This window comes from Apteryx rowi, unplaced genomic scaffold, assembly GCF_003343035.1.
Source record: "Apteryx rowi isolate R43461 unplaced genomic scaffold, aptRow1 scaffold_467, whole genome shotgun sequence".
Taxonomy (NCBI): Eukaryota; Metazoa; Chordata; class Aves; order Apterygiformes; family Apterygidae; genus Apteryx; species Apteryx rowi.
The window spans coordinates 21,788-39,019 of NW_020450724.1; positions in this window are offsets into that span (position 1 = coordinate 21,788).

The window sequence follows — 17,232 nt, forward strand, 5'->3', positions numbered from 1 at the left end:
TTGTGCAAAGCCACAGATTCTCTTTCTGGTCAGCCGAAGAACCTTAAACGATATCAACTGTTTAAACTAGGAGATAGAGTATCCTATTTAGAAGGAAGCCTAACATTACAAAGCTCTAATGGCTAGAAAAAGACTACATGGTACTGTCTTCCATTCTTTTCTTAATAGACATTTCCTACAGCCCCCCCCCCCATCATTAGTGCAGTTGATACCTGTGATAATTTAGGGAACTTGCATAGAATTAATGAAATGATGACACAGAGTTAGAAAATTGCAATATTTCTGCAAGTATATGTGACTATGGATCTGACCTTGCTGACAAGGCTTCTAGAAGGCTTCTTGATCTGAGCACAGATCTGCTACTAAATCTCACTAGAAGTCTACTGCGACTGAAACAGCTTTGGGAAAAAGGTATCTTGTCATGGAGAACTAATTTTCTCATATCTGTCTGCAAGAGGTGGCTGTCTTCCCACACACCAATTTCCAAAGATGGAAAAAAGTTACTGGAAGATTTGGCAAGAAAAGATTTTGTCAGAAACTTATTTTATTTTGTTTAAGTGGTAAAGCAGAAGGCTCACACCATCAGAGGTGAACACACAGAGGATGTTTGGTCTGCTAATGAATCACGGGACTCTGGCCCTAATCTCCACTTTTGAGAAAGTGGAAGAAGATGTAATCATGGACACTTTGAGGATGTGCTGGGAGAAAAGACTGGTGTGACATCAGGATTTTTTTGCCAGACCTTGAAGATTTAGACAACACTGCAAGCAGTGGATTACAGTCTGTTGCGGCATTCTGGTAAATATCTAATGTTATAGTGGACAAAATTGCTGACATTTTATAGAGTCTCTAAGGATTCCCAAAAGCTTCAGTATTTAAATACAACCCCAAATAATTAGATGGTAGTTGGTATAAATCATTAATTCCTATAAATCAAGGAAAGAAGCATCATCTTTGGTTAATAAGGTAAAAGAAAGAAAAATCCTTTGCTTGAAGATGAGGGCCCACACCTTTTCCATGCAGTTTTAGAAACAGCTTAAATTGCTACCTATTTCCTTTTTTTTTTTTTTTTTTTTTTTTAGATACCATTGCATGCACTGTTAGATTGCCTTGGGGGGGGGGGGAAAGAGTAAATTCTGATCACTAAGAGGATGGATTTCTTTGTACCAACTGAAGTCAATGGAAATATTCCCATCCTGTTCAGTGATCTCAGGATAGAGCCAAACTGAGAAATTAGTCCTGAGACCAAACATGCCACTTGCAGCCAGGATGCAACATGATAAAAAACCTTATTTTGTACAGTGTTGTTTATTTCAGTCCACTTTATTATTTCTTTAAACTCTACATTTGGTATGGGATGAACATTTGAGAGATGTAAGCTTCTCCTATTAAAATAACTTGTTTGTACAGGCAGAATTTAACAACACCAAATGCATGAAAAGATCTTAATGTGTGGCAAGCAGGCTGCCCAGTCCCCTCCCCAGCATGTTCTGCCTCTCTTTAAAGGAACTGTTTGCACTGGAGCCTGCCCATGGGCTGGCACGTAAATCTTAAAAATATCTTTGAAGCCCATCTGCTGTAGTGCTTCATTTATGATGAAAATTAAAGGTGCCAACCATAAGTAGTTTTGATACGCCAAGTCTCTTCCATAACAGCAACCTGCTACATCTCAGAGGAGCCRATTTAAACAGCACATATTTCTAGGACTTGTTCATAAGCTTATGAACAAATATCCTTAGAGATGAAGTCACCAAAACTACAGACATGAAAGACCCAATAATAGGCCATTTTGTCAATTAAGTCGTCAATGAAGGATTGTCAGCTTAGATGTATTCTCGTGAGTTTAGTCTGTTTGGTTTTCCATATATATTTTGTACAATATATATGTTTAGAAGTAAACACCTTTCCAAAGAACAGTCTTCATGATTCAAAGTCAAACCCCATGAAGACATTAGCAACATAGTATTTGGCATTAATGTTGAAGAGCTATTTATTTTCTTGTGGGGTTTTGTGTCTTGTAGAGATGGAGTAAGGAAGTCAGCATAAAATGAATAACAAGATATTAGCCTAGAAATCTTCCACTTCTATATCAGACTTGATTGTCCATGCAAGTTAATGTTCAATGTATGTTTCAGGAAAGCTTTTCACCATAGATTTTATTCCATCATGGGAAGAAAAGTAAAATAAAAAATATCCTTAGATGCTTGGGAGATTTGTCACCATTAAGTCATATAATGTGATAGAAATAGTGTTGAGAAAATAGACCCTAGAAGTGTTTGGAATAGCATTTAGAGAATCTGGATTTTACTTTCCCCACAATCTAGAGCCTGAAAATGGGAATTTCTGTAATTCCTTGTCTCAGAGAAGCATTGAAATAACATAGAGGTTAAATCTCAAATATTTTTAAAAAGTTTGAAAATCCTAGAAGTAAAATAAATCCAGGTATTATTGAAACATTAACAGGGTCATAGAACTTTCAAGTCAATGGAAATAGAAAGGTACCAAATAACTCCGAAACTTGGATTATTACACTTTCTTCAGTACTGCCACAGAAGCACTACCTACTTAGTAGATTGTCTGGAGCATGATCATTCTATAACCATTTGTATTCTTCCTATAAATCTGAGAAAAGCTCTCTATACAAATGATTAGGGGATTAACTTTCCTTGTAAGTAGGTTCACACTATGCATGGTCAAAGTCATATCACAGGCACACATGGAAAAAACATTTCAGGGGTTATAATTACATTCACATGTTGGCTAATTGGGCCCTCAGGGGCCTAGTTCCTAATTATAATAAGGTATGCAGGAAAATACCACCAAAAACAGTATGTATAGAATGAGTATGAGTTTAAATGGGCTGTGCTGGCTGTATAAAAGCCRTAAAACTTGATAGGAAAAGAATGCAGTTACTTGCCCGGTATCTCTAAACCATAAAGATTTTTTTGATGTCATTATCAGAAGAAGATGGGAGGAGGATGTATTGTTCTAAGGGAAGACAAATCTAAGAAATCTGCAAGCATCTATTGTAGTCTCAAATGGAATTTCTTGAGAATTGTAAGGATATCTAGCAATGATTGAATCAGACAAGAAAGAAGGAAAAAAGGATCAAAGGGATCCATAAAAGGTAGAAGAAACTTACAGGAAAAGAGGAAGAGAAGAGTTGCATCTGTATGTCACTGAGACCTATTAATCAGAAATGAAATGCTCTAAAAACTTTAGATATTCATTAATTAAAATTGCATAAGCTTTAATGACATTGTTTATTAGTTTAGCTAAGGGCAGAATTTTTATCTCCCATAACTGACAACTGTATTTTATTACCTTGATTATACACAAGGTAAAATATACAGGCTTTACTTTTTGCTCCATGCCTCTCAGGGGGTATGCCTATAAGAGAGTAAATTATAGAATTTTTACAAGATTGTAATTCATTTTATTTCACATCAAATAGTATCCTTTTGACATATCTATAAAAGTCTCACTGTTTATAGTAGATGTGTATGTAATATTACATTACACCTCATAACAGAGAAACTGGCAGGAACCCTGAAGCTGAATAAGAACAAGATTGTCTTTATCTCTTAAACCTGTCATTTTAATTTTCCACTATAGACAGTGCCTTATAAGCAGCTTGACTTGAGTTCCTGGTGGCTGTTAGACCACAGTCTTGTAACATTTTGAATTTAGTACCTAATCATATTGCCTTGCTTTCAGTATTCTTATCTTGATTTATATGAATGGATATACCGTACCTTCATAAGTATACCCAAAGGAATATAGTATTTTACAGCATTCTAAATGCAAATCCTGTTTTCTTATTTATGCTGTGGCCAGTGCAACCACACCATTAAAAAGAATTTCAAATGAAATGCAGAAAAATCGAAATGACAATTTTAGTATTCTAAAAATCTTAAACCACCAACCTGGTGCTTCACAAGCTGGCTGTGACAGAATGAAAGTGCTGTGACCAAATCAGGTTTCATATGCAAAATCTTGTCTTTGTAAAGTTGAAATTAAATGCCTGTCCAAACACAAAGGGAAAATTTCTTTTGTGTCTAGTTTAAAGATATTTGTAATCATATAATACTATAGTTCAAGACAGTTATAATAAGACTACTTTGTAAAAATAAAGTTGGATCTCACTTTCACAGTGTATATCAGTCAAATCTGAAATATGAATTTAAATATCTAGGTATACGTCTCATTATACCTTTGATTTCACCACACAATATGGACCGAGTCTTTGGCTAGATGCAGGTATAGGTGTGTTCAAGAGATGGGGGGAATGATCAGTATCATTGATTTAGGAGTTAAATAGTCTGACTGGTTCAGCTAACCATTGCAGTAGAGAGGAAAAATAATGATTATTGATACCTTAGCAAGAAAACTATTTTAGTCGTATTTCTGCCATCATACACTAGCAAGTTTCCATACAAGGACATGAGTATTGACAGGATGTCCACAATGACACAGAAGTCTACACAASAATGTCCTCCAACACAATTATAAGATTGAAGTTGTCAACCTGGATTCTGGGACAAGGAGCAGTGTTTCTCATTTAATCAGAAACACACTAGGCAGGCTGTTTGGCAAGGGAGACAACGTTGGCAGTGTTGATAGATTTGCCATTTTTAGATTTCTGACCTACCCTCCCTGGGATGACTTGAAAAACTGAAATCTCAGAATTATTATTTTAGGCCACTTTTGCCCTTAGGAAACCTACACTGCATTGTCATCCAGTGCTTCAGACTTAACATTTTCATCATATCCATAATTGATAGAGATGCTGTGTGGTCACAAGTTTGCAAATAATGATTAAAAGCTGAGAGGACAAGACTGCTGCCTAAACATGAGCTRGGAAAATCAGTGTTGATGACAATTTCCATTCTGAGAATGTGGAGTAATACATACTGCTATGATGCATAAAGGAGTAGTCAGGATTATTGTTAAGGCTAAAGACTATTTTCCTCTCAAGAGAGAAAGAAATACATAAGTAGAATTCTTGATATGTGTTGCAGACACAAATGTGAATGAAAATAGATAATGTATTCCCTCCTAATCTCCTTGAAAAGAAGAGAGGGTGAGAACTCCGACTGAAGTAGAGAATTATGATGAACTGTAGGAAAACAGAGTGTGGGAAAAGATGGCAAGATAACTAGAAGGTTGCAGAAGCAAGCGCTGTAAAACTCAATGTGCTTATTAATGAATGACCAAAGCAGAAAATCTGATGACAAACTTGTTCAGAGTTTTTTTCTGAGTACAGATGTAGTTTCTCATATAAAGATTCAGTAGAGCACTATCAAGCAAAATTATAAATATTGACCAAGAAAAACATATCAATAAATGATTAAAACAGAATCAAACTTAAATATGCACTAGACATGAAACAATATACAATTCCTCATTTTCAGTGATACCACCCTATAGACACAAAGTTTTGACTGCATGAATTTAAGACATGGATAACTATCCTTCCAGCAACATGAACAATTAAAAAAAAGCATGGCTGAAGATATCTTCTGAAGTCACAAAGGAAGATATTTGAGGCAACATGAAGAAAAATCTATCACAACTACTAATTAGTGTTCAAACCCAGAAACCCATCTTTTGACAGGAAACTTAAATAAACATGGTATGATAGGAAAAGTCATTTACAAAAAATAATTTATAATGCAGGAAAAAAGAGAAGAAAGCTGTGTAAAACAAGAAATTTAAGAGACAAATAGATGAGAAAAGTTCCAATGTCCAGTGGTTACTTCTTGATGAGACAGTTCAGAAGTCCCCCTCCAAGATACATGAAGCTGGAGTAATGAGGTAAGAACTCATATACTAAGTCACTACATCATTAAAAAAAATCCTCTTTATAGATATAGGCCATTTTTAGGGAGTTATTTTGTAAATCAAGTAGAATTACCACCCGGCRACAGGATGTCAGTCATGGTTCTGGTTTGTTTTGTTCTTCACAGGGCCCTAGAGACCAAAATTCACTTACTGAAGACCAACTGGCTATCAGAAGTGGTGAAACTGGCAGAAAACAGACACTCAGAGACAAGGAGTGTTCTGTCCAATTTCTACAGCAAATGAAGGAGGTCACTGAGGGAGACAACAAGAGAAGTGTAATCTTTCAGATCAGGTGTTCAACTGATAAGAATTGTATTTTTCACTTTGCTAGCTGTACAATAAGCATAAAAATATTTTCCTTCTCCCAGCTTTTCTTTCCTTTTGTTTACATTCTAAACTTTTCACAACTGTTTCTTACTGCATGGCTACACAACTTTAATATTTATAGTGCAAATATGATAAATTGTGGATTTTTGTGATAACCCATAGTAATTAGCCAAATGGCTATCTTGTTTACACGGTACCACCAAAGTTACTGTTTGAGAGTAAGATAAGATACTTGTATGGTCCAGCACTGTTAACCATCAATACAAATTTTTCCCTAGGTGGTCAGAATAATCAATACAGCATTCAAAAGGAAATTAATAATAACATATAAATAAATTTTATATCGTTATATCTGTCTAATGTTATTTTAATGGACTAGGTTCTTCTTACCTCTCCATAAAGAAAAGGAATGATAGATGGCAAGCCATGAAAGAAAGACATCTTATTCAGTCCTGGTATTTCTACAGATGATAGTAGTAGTTATTATTTAAGACAGGTATTAATCTGAATGTTTTGTTCACTGAGAAAACTGAAAAAAGAGGAATGTGAGGCCACTTGGTCAAGGCTGTTCAACATAGCTTTGGTCTCAGGGATGGCTAGGACCATATCGATACAAAGAAGACATCAGACCAACACACCATCAATAACCAAGAAGAGAACAACTACTTTTCATAAGATTCTGCCTTAATTATTCAGGTTTTCTTGAATTACCTTATGAAAGAATTGGACACCTTCCAGTAACAAATGTACTCTATTCCACTATTAGGACAAGAAAAATCCAAGAAACTGTTTTTAATAAAGAAAAATAAATAGTTTCGTTTCAGATGAATTGTTCAGTTGAAAAAGAAAGTAATATGCCTTGATAGAAATCCACACTCCAACCCCAAAGGGCTAGGAATATTTGTTAATTAGTAAACTAGATATAAAGTTCAAACTGTTACAAAGGACAACTGAAAACTGTTACTGCCTTGGGATGTTTTGTAATACAGACATCAGATACAGACCTTCCAGTTCTGCTTGCCTAACTCTTTTTGGCATCAACAAGCTCATTCACCAAAATACAGTAAACAGGATTTAGTCTGAAATGATCAGGTAAAAAGGTATACCTTCTCTCTTCAGTAATGGAAGTAATGTGCACAGTGTAATACTCTGAATTTTGATACTATATATGTAGTGTTCTGTTGAATAAAGATACATACTCAAGTTAATTGCCTTGCTTTATCTCACCAAAGGGTTGGAAATTAAGAGTTGAATCTGCTGCACTGCTGGGTCAGCTATGATTTCCCTGTTCAGTCCTGATGCTGGGGTTTTTCTGTTCATCGCTCTCTAAAGACCCTGTTTCAGCTTCACTAATTGAAAAGCAAGGTGTGCATCTCCCTCTTATCARTGCTCGGGGATAGGAGTCTTGGGAAGGTATTACAGAATTTGTTCCACTACACAGAGTCTGCTATCCACTGCGGCCTCGGAGAGAGTGCAAGTTCACAATCCTAAATTAATACTCACGTATCAAGAGGCAGATTTGTATCYTTTACTGTGAAATAATATGTTTCTTCCCTTAAGAGACTTTTTCACTAGATATGCTGATGCAATCTGAATGTGGTCTGAGTGCCACCACTATTATAAACCTGAATATGCAGTTCTTTGAAACAAACCATATCAGCAAATGCTCAGTAAATAACAGGCCTGAAATATTACAAACCTACATTATATTCATAAGCAATTTCCACTCCATTTGCTTAGTTTTTCAGAATACCTTGGTACAATACAATATATTGAAGCAGTAGGAAACTTTAGAAGATGAATATTTGCCCTTCCATCTCTGGGTTACAAAGTACAGAGGCTACCTATACATAATTCTATTTTTGCTTTTGTAGTCCAAATGATTAAGATCAGCACTATCAGTTCAGATTTAAATCTCAGCTTAATTTTAAACATTGTGCTGATGTCAGGTATCTCTCTAATTTTTTGTCTTGCCTATTGAGGACAAGTTACTATTCTGGGCTAGTTCCACAGCATGACATTAGTTTATACAATCTTGATAATTCAGCCAAGACTTCTATTCGAGGAAGAGAAATTTACAGAGTTATTTGGCACAAAGGTATCTCCTTCTATCATTTTGTGGTCCAAGTCTATGAAAACTTGAGAACACAATACAATTATGAGAAGCCTACAGAAAAATGAGGGCTTCAGAAAGAAAGGTTCATTTTCAGCTTGACTCTTTATTCTGGAAGACCAGCCAAACAGGCATTCATAAATCTTTAGTTTTCAAAATAGTTAAGTTTTTAAGAAAAGAGGGACAAAAGTCTTTAGAATAGCTTTTATTAGATACTACAGTATTGTTTTTTAATAGAACATTTTATTTAACCTGTTTCTAAGCTACAAATTCAACAACCAAAATGCAAAGTCAGACTTTCAGAATAAGAAAGTATTTATTTATACCTAGAAAAGATCAGAGGGAAGACCTAGAGACCTGAGCCTTTTTAAAGTAGTTCTTTTCCTCACAAAGAAACATCAAAGCACAATATGATCAGCTAGAGAGGAGAACTTTCACCTCACAAGTCTCATGAAGAAAATGGAAGATTTAGTCATTTATAACTCATGATAGAATGTGAGCACCTGGTTGTAGCAGATAGTAACTTACATATTCCCTAGCTACAACTATAATACTCTGAACATTCATTTTTAGCAAGAAGTAGTAGCTATTGATTATGCTAGAGAAGAATAAACCCTAGAAGTTCCTCAAAATTGTCATACTACATAAATATATTATAAACAATACAGAGAAAAGAAATAGAAAGCTTCCTAAAAAAAAGGGAAGGAAAAAAAAAGGAAGGAAAAAAGAAAAAGCCCCCACTCAGTCATCACTCCTCTTGATTCCTCACCTCCCTCCAAGTATCTTGAAAGAAATTTTTATAGACTCAGTACAAACAGCTCACAGGTGACCTAAGCTCTTTTATTACTCCACCTTCAATTATTTTCACTAGAATACTTTATAAAACTGGGTTCAGCTATGCCTAGTTCCTTTGGTTTACAGGGGGTTACTAGGTCATTCAGATTTTTGCTCTTTTAGCCTTAATGATTCTTTCTAGAGAGGAAGTAATACTTTAGTGTTCTTCTCTATTGAAATTTTTCAATTATGAATTCATAGTTTATTTTCTTCTAAGGTAATGAAGCATCTTATCTATAGCTGATGGTTGTTACAACTTAAATTTCAATATAATGTTATGTACTGTGTGTTAATAATCAGTATTCAGCAACTGGCACATATGATTCAAGACTTTTAATCCTGTTTTTTCTATCTAGAATCTGAAATTGAATGTTAGGATTATATAGGTGTTATTTGGCATCTGTTAGGCTTTTGTTTCTGTGTAGGAAACCATTTTCTATGATGTACATAAGTTATTTAAGGCCATTCTTGCTGTAAGCTTCACCAAGTAGTAGGCTATGTTCTTTATACTTGAGCAATAACTCTTTCTTACTGAATACTGATTTTCAGGTTTTAAATATTTTAAAAAGATGAATAGGGTGTGTATGACTAGTGAGAGATGTGTAAAATATCTGCAAACTCCAGGATGATACATATCCAAAGATTAACAGTCCCTCTTTGGAATACCTAAACTAGAAGAGTTTTTTCTTTTTTTACTGTACATTCAAGAGCTTTGGGATGTGCAGTGGCTTTTCTCTTGCACAGGGGGGAAAAAAGATGAGATTACAGAATGTGTAATACCTTGCACCTGCTTCTTCAACCTGCAAATACCTTGTGCCTGCTGAGCTATGAGGGTGGGACTTTCTGCAATATCTCACACCCTTGTGTTAGGAGCTGCACCCTTTTATGTCGTGGAGCAGCTTCTTCCGCTTGCGCTCAGTGCTCATGCTCCCCTTCCTCCCGGAGCCTGTGTACCAGCTGCCCTTGAGGGAGGTATGCAGGGTCCTGTGGGTTAATGGGGGGGGGGGCAGGAATGGATACTTTTAAGAACTTGTTCTTAAATCACAGTACGTGAAGGTCAATTTTTTTTTTTGCTTCTAAAACAAGGCCCTGCTGTGATGACAGTTTCAATCTAATATTAAAAGCGGTAAAATTGGTCCCAAAATTTTAAGGATTCAAGCTGCTTTAAATTCTGCCTTAGAACATATTAGTACAGATGATCCTATCAGCTTATTAAAATGCAAAAGTCAGACACGGAAGGACAGAAGTAACTCAGTTCATCTTGGCAGAAAAATTCAAAGTGTGAAGGTACCTAGATATGGAGGAGGTCTGTTCTGCCCTCAGGGGGCTCCGCACCATGACCCTGCCTGCCCAAAGAGATCTGAAAACGTGAAGTCCTGATTCCTGGCCTTATCAGGAGCAGTGGGGAAGCAAACTGAAGTCTTAAGGGAGTGCTATCTTGTGCTTGCTACCCCCCAGTGTGCTAAGTGACTGCGGCAGCAGCAGAGCTAGTATAATTAACATACTTCCCCTTTGAGGTGTGATGCTGGAGCAGTAACAATGAAGCAAGAGGCATGGTATGATTAATGAACAAAACAGGAGGCAGAATTAGTCAATGTGRTCCTTCATAGCGTTGCATTATTAAATCCATACATGTGTGTAAATACACATTTATATGCATAATATGTTTTCAATTCTTATAGTTTATTTGCATCATATATAACATCAGTTTGGGGTTGTTGTTATTTTTTTTGTATTTAGCTTGTTTCATATGCAGTTGTCATTATTTTTTAAACTAGTAGGAAACCAGTCATCTGACATTTTAATTTAAATCAGGCCTGCCATTCATTCTTAATAACATTTATGAATCTCTGAGAAGAAATCTACACATTTTTAGAAAAACAATCAGCAGGAATTTTCTAATTCCTTAGCAATGCTTTTGAGCTTCTTTCTTAAAAAAAAAAAAACAAAAAAAAAAGGTGCTAATAGGGTTTTTTTCCTATTTACTTAAATGTTCATGAACATTTCAGATATAGGAGGGCTTCTAGGTAAGAAACATCTTTCTAAACCCCGTTAGGCCTTCAAAGTGATCTGTGATTTGTGATCTTGGCATTTCTCTCTTTCACTGTATCTATCTATTTGACTGTCTGTCTCAGTTCAGCTGGAAAAATGAATTGTGTAGGTGATGCAAAATAATTCATTTCCTTATCCTTTCCAAAGAGACTCAGAAACAGGTTAATTGGAATTCATTACATACAGACAGTAAGTTGAAATAAGTGAGCTGATGATCTTGAAATCCTATGCGTTTCCTCTCCTGCTTAGCTTTTTACTCTGATGCCCTAAACATATCCAGGTATTATAGTATCTGTCCAAGTACAAATTAATAAGATTTTCTGTTACTTTCCAAAGAGAATAATAACCTAATTTTCTTTCAATATAATCAGTAAGTTTAATTTCATAGTTTTACTAATTTCACTTCAAATTAATTTTCACTTTATTTTAAAAGTATTGTTTCATGCTTCCCCAGAGTAAACTGTTCTCTTGTTCTTCCATGAGAAGAACTTCTACAGATACAGTTGAGGATCTGTGGTGGTGCTATTCTCTAGCCTTTCAAGTGATTCACCCTTTTTAGGGTACAGCACTCCCTTAAAAGACTACCCTTGAAAATATTCACTACTGAGATTATTAACACTTTCACAATACCTGTTTGCCAAACCACCACCATCTGTTACTTCAAGTTCTCCTTAAAAACTGGTTCAGTGGCATAGAAAAGTGGGTAAATATCAATTAAGAGTGGCTTATAGCAGAAGTATCAAACCCTTCCTATGTGATTACATAATCCTTTCAGTGCAAGCCTTGACCCTACTTGAACTAATGATATGGTAATGGACTAGAAATATTGGCTTTCAAGAAATTTCTACGTTTCAGTGCTTTTACTTTTGTGTGAATATCCTTTTTTGTTCACTTGGTCACTATGTGCAGTATCTTCTTAGGCAGAATGAAGTTTGCCTGTTCTATTTTTAAAACTCTTAGATTGGCTGTTTCCTCATGTTAAGAACACAGAAACATATTTTTATCAACCCAGGCACAAAACCAGTTCTTCGAATACAGTGAGTTAGAAAAGTGTCTCATTCTTTGTATTGCCTTCATTTGTGCAATATTTTCACCTGCATATTTGGAGCTTTTGAAGCTAAAATCATTCCTTTTGAAATATACTTTCCTTAGCCGAAATAACTAATGAGACATTTAAGTATGATAATCACCATTAAATGTAACACTGTGGTAAGGTGACTGGAGCCAAACTACAGTACAAATGGAAAGTTTAGTAATACAGAAAATGATCAAATATAGTTATAACTAAATTCCCTAAGTTATATTTGATCATGCATTTTGATAACTAAGTATTAAGATGCTGTGCATAATTTCTTCAAAATCCAATACTGGAGTTAATTTCAATAAGAAATTCAAGGCTTGGGATCTATTCACTGTTTTCATATGGTTGGGAAATTCTCGACTGTTCTACAAACACACACACATAAGCTTGAGCCAGTTTGCTACAGTCAAACAGCGTGCTTTACCTAGGTATCTTTTTTGCAGATAACATGAGAATTACTTGAATCATATAGCAAATGGGTACAACACTTCCAAACACCACAGAACTTGAAATAAAATTTAGTGGGTGTAAGGATTTTCTTGGCACAATGTCTTCACCATCTATTTTATTAATGATCTGCAGATAAACACTTCTGGGCTTGCAGGTAACTGTAGAAAACCCCAAAATTTTCTACGACTTGCTACTTGCAGTATGGAATCATACAAAGCCAGTAGTTATCCACAGAAACATTACGTAAACAGATAGGATACAAAACCTTTTCAAAAAACTTAGTTTCATTGGGTAAGACATGTATAGAGGTGAGAGAAAGAGGAAACATCTCTATCCCTCCCTTTTAGATGGAAAGCAAAGGCAAAGACAAAGTATTGTAAAATGTTGCCCAACCCCAATAACTGCAATATTTTGAATAGTGAGTAAGAAATGTATGTAATATATAAACAATCTTTTGGTATTATATATGAAATAATCCTTTCTTTAGTCAGTGATTTACACACTTTTGTGGACTACTTTTGTGAACAAATCATTTTTATTTGTTTTAATTTTTAGATAGATTCTACTTACTAAAGAGCCTTACAGTTTCATAAAGAATGTATTTGACTTCAGGACAGATTGAGGAAGAGCTAGCTCAGACTGGTCTACGTATGGTATGTACGAGGAAAACTGGATCCACTGCTTTTTCCCTTACTGAACATCATTAGTATGCTTATTTCATAATTTTTAATACCAGGAACAGAAAAACAAAGTAGCATTAAATACTATTAACAGGTTGATGAGTCTTCAGTTATCTGTTGTTTGCCCTGCTTTGGGGTAAAAGTTTCAATAGATTGTTTTACGCTATCGATCTTTTCTTTGGCCTCACAAACGTACAGCAGAAAAGTGCACTGCAAAGCATGTGCTGGAATAAGGGTTATAAACATTGAGCCTGTGGGCCATGTTTGCCAGATAACATTTGCTATGTTGAGTTACTTTCTGCTTCAGCAAGATTTTCTACACTGAGGGCCTATCATTCTCCTTTAGTCTTTAAAATTTCAGAAGAGGAGCAGATACAGTGGACAATAAATCCAGACTAAAAGATGTATTTAAGCAAAGCATTTACATCTCTAGTGTGCTGCATTTGCCAGCTTCACCCTGTTAGTGGAAATTTAGCAGAGACCACCAAGGCAATTTCTCAATATCTACAGTTATAGTGTCTAGTCGTAATTCTCTGGTCTAGCTGTTCAGTTAAAACCATTGTAGTTAAACTGAAAAGATCTAGTAGATACATAAGACCATCTCTCAGTAAAAGAATATTTACTGCTAATAGAGGAAGAAACATGTATATGTCTGATACTACAAGTTATATTGACTGTAAAGTCTATTCATGGAGACTTGACCTTCAGAGCAAAGTCATTACTTCCTGTGATCAGAAAATCAAGAAGTAAAGAAAACAGTCATAAATGTGCTTTTTTAACAATTTTTCAAAGAAATTCTTATTCTATTTTCCCTGGAAAAAAATTCACAATAATTGAACAATATAATTTACTTTTTTTTAAGTCATATATGTAGAGTTATATATTTCTACAAGCATATATCTTTTTATTAGAAATATTTAACTTGCTGAGGAGCTATTTGATATGAGGAAAAAGACATTTCATTTAAAAATTTGGCTGCAAATTTTTGAAAAATATTAGTTTTAATTCTTCTCCAAGATGGCTGAATGACATTTGTGTAATCAGACTGATGAAAGTGAGATTTATATGTGTAAAACTGTTAAAATTAAGTATCTATTAAGTAGCCTGTGTGGGTCAACAAAATGGTGGGCTTACACTCTTATGCAATCAGCTCCCTTTCTCTGGTCCCCCAACATAGATATGTAGATAATGTGCTTGGTTGGTGGTAGAGGGATAGTCAGAGAGCAAGGAAGATCCCACAAACTCTATTAGTATAGTATGCAGGTTGGCTTAGTAGTTTGCTGTTCTACAGCCGTAGAAACTGAAATAGCTCCTTTACACTCTTCTCTACTGTACGTGGTAGCTAGTAGTTATCTCTGAGTTTTAGCTTTTTCTGTGTATCTGGTTTGTCTACGGCCTGGGATTGYTCTCATCACTATCTGGAGTTCTTGAATGAGAGGGCATTATAATGTAGGCAAATATCTGCAATCCTGACTCTTGGGCCATCCTGGAACTCATGAGAGAATAATCCTAATTCTGTACAAACAATTAAATGGGATTGAAAGGTAGTTACTTTGTCACCATTCCAACAGAACATTTCTGATGTCTTTTTAAAATCTGATAAAAGTCTTCATAATGTCATACTCTACATCTGCAGTACATTTACTGCAAGATTTATTGAGTGCACTCATTACCTCAATGAAACACAAGTCAGTGGCATCTCACAGTATCTTAATGTCCTGCACTACAACTCCTCATTCATTGTATTTCTAAGAAGATTTAGGAAATTAAGTAAAAATCAGATTCCAAAATGTTAAATAAAGAAAAAATACAGTCATTTCAAAGATTTTCAGAGATTTGGTACTGACCGATAACATTCAGGTTTCACTGTGTAGCAGGAGCTGAGGAGCTCTTGGACCCATGGAAAAATTCACAGAAAGTTGGAGCTACAAAATGTTGCCTTGTCTGTCTTAACTAGACATGTAAACAAGAACCTAACATCTGGGCAGAGCCAAAACATTCAGGGAAACTATGTTCTTCTTGTCACTGAGACTATATTAAATTAAGAGGCAGAACCACAGTGCTGTCAGCAGAAATATCTATGTACATTTGAGCTCTGCGCTTGCTAATAAAACGGCCAAGGTACTGCAGAGAACTTCACGTGCTACCAGCATGTGTGTCCACCGTGGTTTCAAGAGTCGCTTCCCGGCCCACCAGTCACCTGTGCTAAGGGGTGGCTCAGGTACAAACCCTTATGGTTAAGGAACAAGTCATTCTAACAGCTCTGACACTGACTGAGACAGAAATGATGCTGAGCTTTGGGAATTTTTAATCTGAAATACAAGGTAGGGTACCTTACCAAAATATCTTTTGCAATATATCTGAATTGAACGAGTTTATACTTGTAGTATATTAAAAACAAAATGGAATATAGTTAGTGGATCCCATGGCTCCAAAAAAGCTAAGTCTGTGGTTCCTTGCCATGGGGAATGCCTTCTGTGTTTTTGAGAGAGAACAGCTTTCTTTAGTTGGAGAGGATACCCCTCAGCACACATTTTGTGGGAAGAACTGGTTTGCGCGACATTGTCACGATACTTCCAGTCTCGCTTTGGCTACGATTAGGCACAGACTCCCTGGGGAACACAGGCCGCAATTGCTTTCTCTCTCCTTCAGTAGTAGGGTTGTTTTATACTCTAACACCAGTAGCTTCAGGTACACRGATAAGTTCTTTTAAAGCGATGCTCCAGGAATTAAAGGGTTACCTGGCTCCAGCTGCTTTCAGCTAAGCACATGAAGTATTTTTTTTTGACTTTATGATTGTTATACATGTACTATACATACTTAACTGTGTTCCTTGGAATTTGATAGTTTCTTTGTATGGGAAGAATTAATTCACTTTGACTCTAAGCTATCAAGGACTGAATATCACAAGAGAAAATACTTGAAATCTCCTAATCCCTAAGAGGAGTTATAGTAGAAAGTATTGGATCAACTTCATTTCTAAAGGGTCAATACCACTTATAACAAGGACAAGTGGTACAGTCTAATGAATGTTTGAAGCCCCTTATGTAATTAATGGTTTCAAGTGCTGCCTTCTGTGTTTTTTCTTGTTAGTTTTATTAACTTTGCTAAAAATTCTTTCCCTGTTTTGCATTTAAATGATACTTTTAATCAACATTTTCCTAACTATAATTTCTATTTGAGTGAATCTTTTCTTCACAGCAACACTCCATCTGTATTTTATAAACAGAAATTTGACCATCCACTGCAAATGGAAAGTTCATTGAAGAACACTTTCAAATCCAGGCAAAAAAAATAGAAATAAATAGAAAATAAGGCTGGAAGGGACCTCGAGAGGTCACCTCGTCCATTCCCTCAGCCCCCAGGCAGAATCAGCTGTACCTAAATCATTCCTGACAGATGTTTGTCTAACCTGCTTTTTTAAAACCTTCTGTGACAGAGATCCCACATCTTCCCCAAGCAATCTATCCTAATGCTTAACCTTTTTTTAGCTGGAAAGGGTTCTTTGTTCTTCTCTGTCTTTGGCTCTTTCCAAATTATCTAATTTAAATCTTCACTGCTGTAATTTAAGCTCATTATTTTCTGTCCTATCTGCCATGGATATGGAGAAGAGATTATTCCGTTGCTCTTTGCAGCATACTTTTGCATACTTGAAAACTGTTAGACAAGAGGAAGAGTTAGGAATACTAAAAATAGCCTCCAGCACAGTAAGTGACCAGTAGGGGAAAAAAGGATACAAGTATGGGATGCATTGGAATGTAGCCCAAACAGGCAAGCAAGCCGTAATGATCTGATAATTTGGCTAGACAGAAGGGAACTTGAATAAAAATTGCACATATGTGGCTCATATT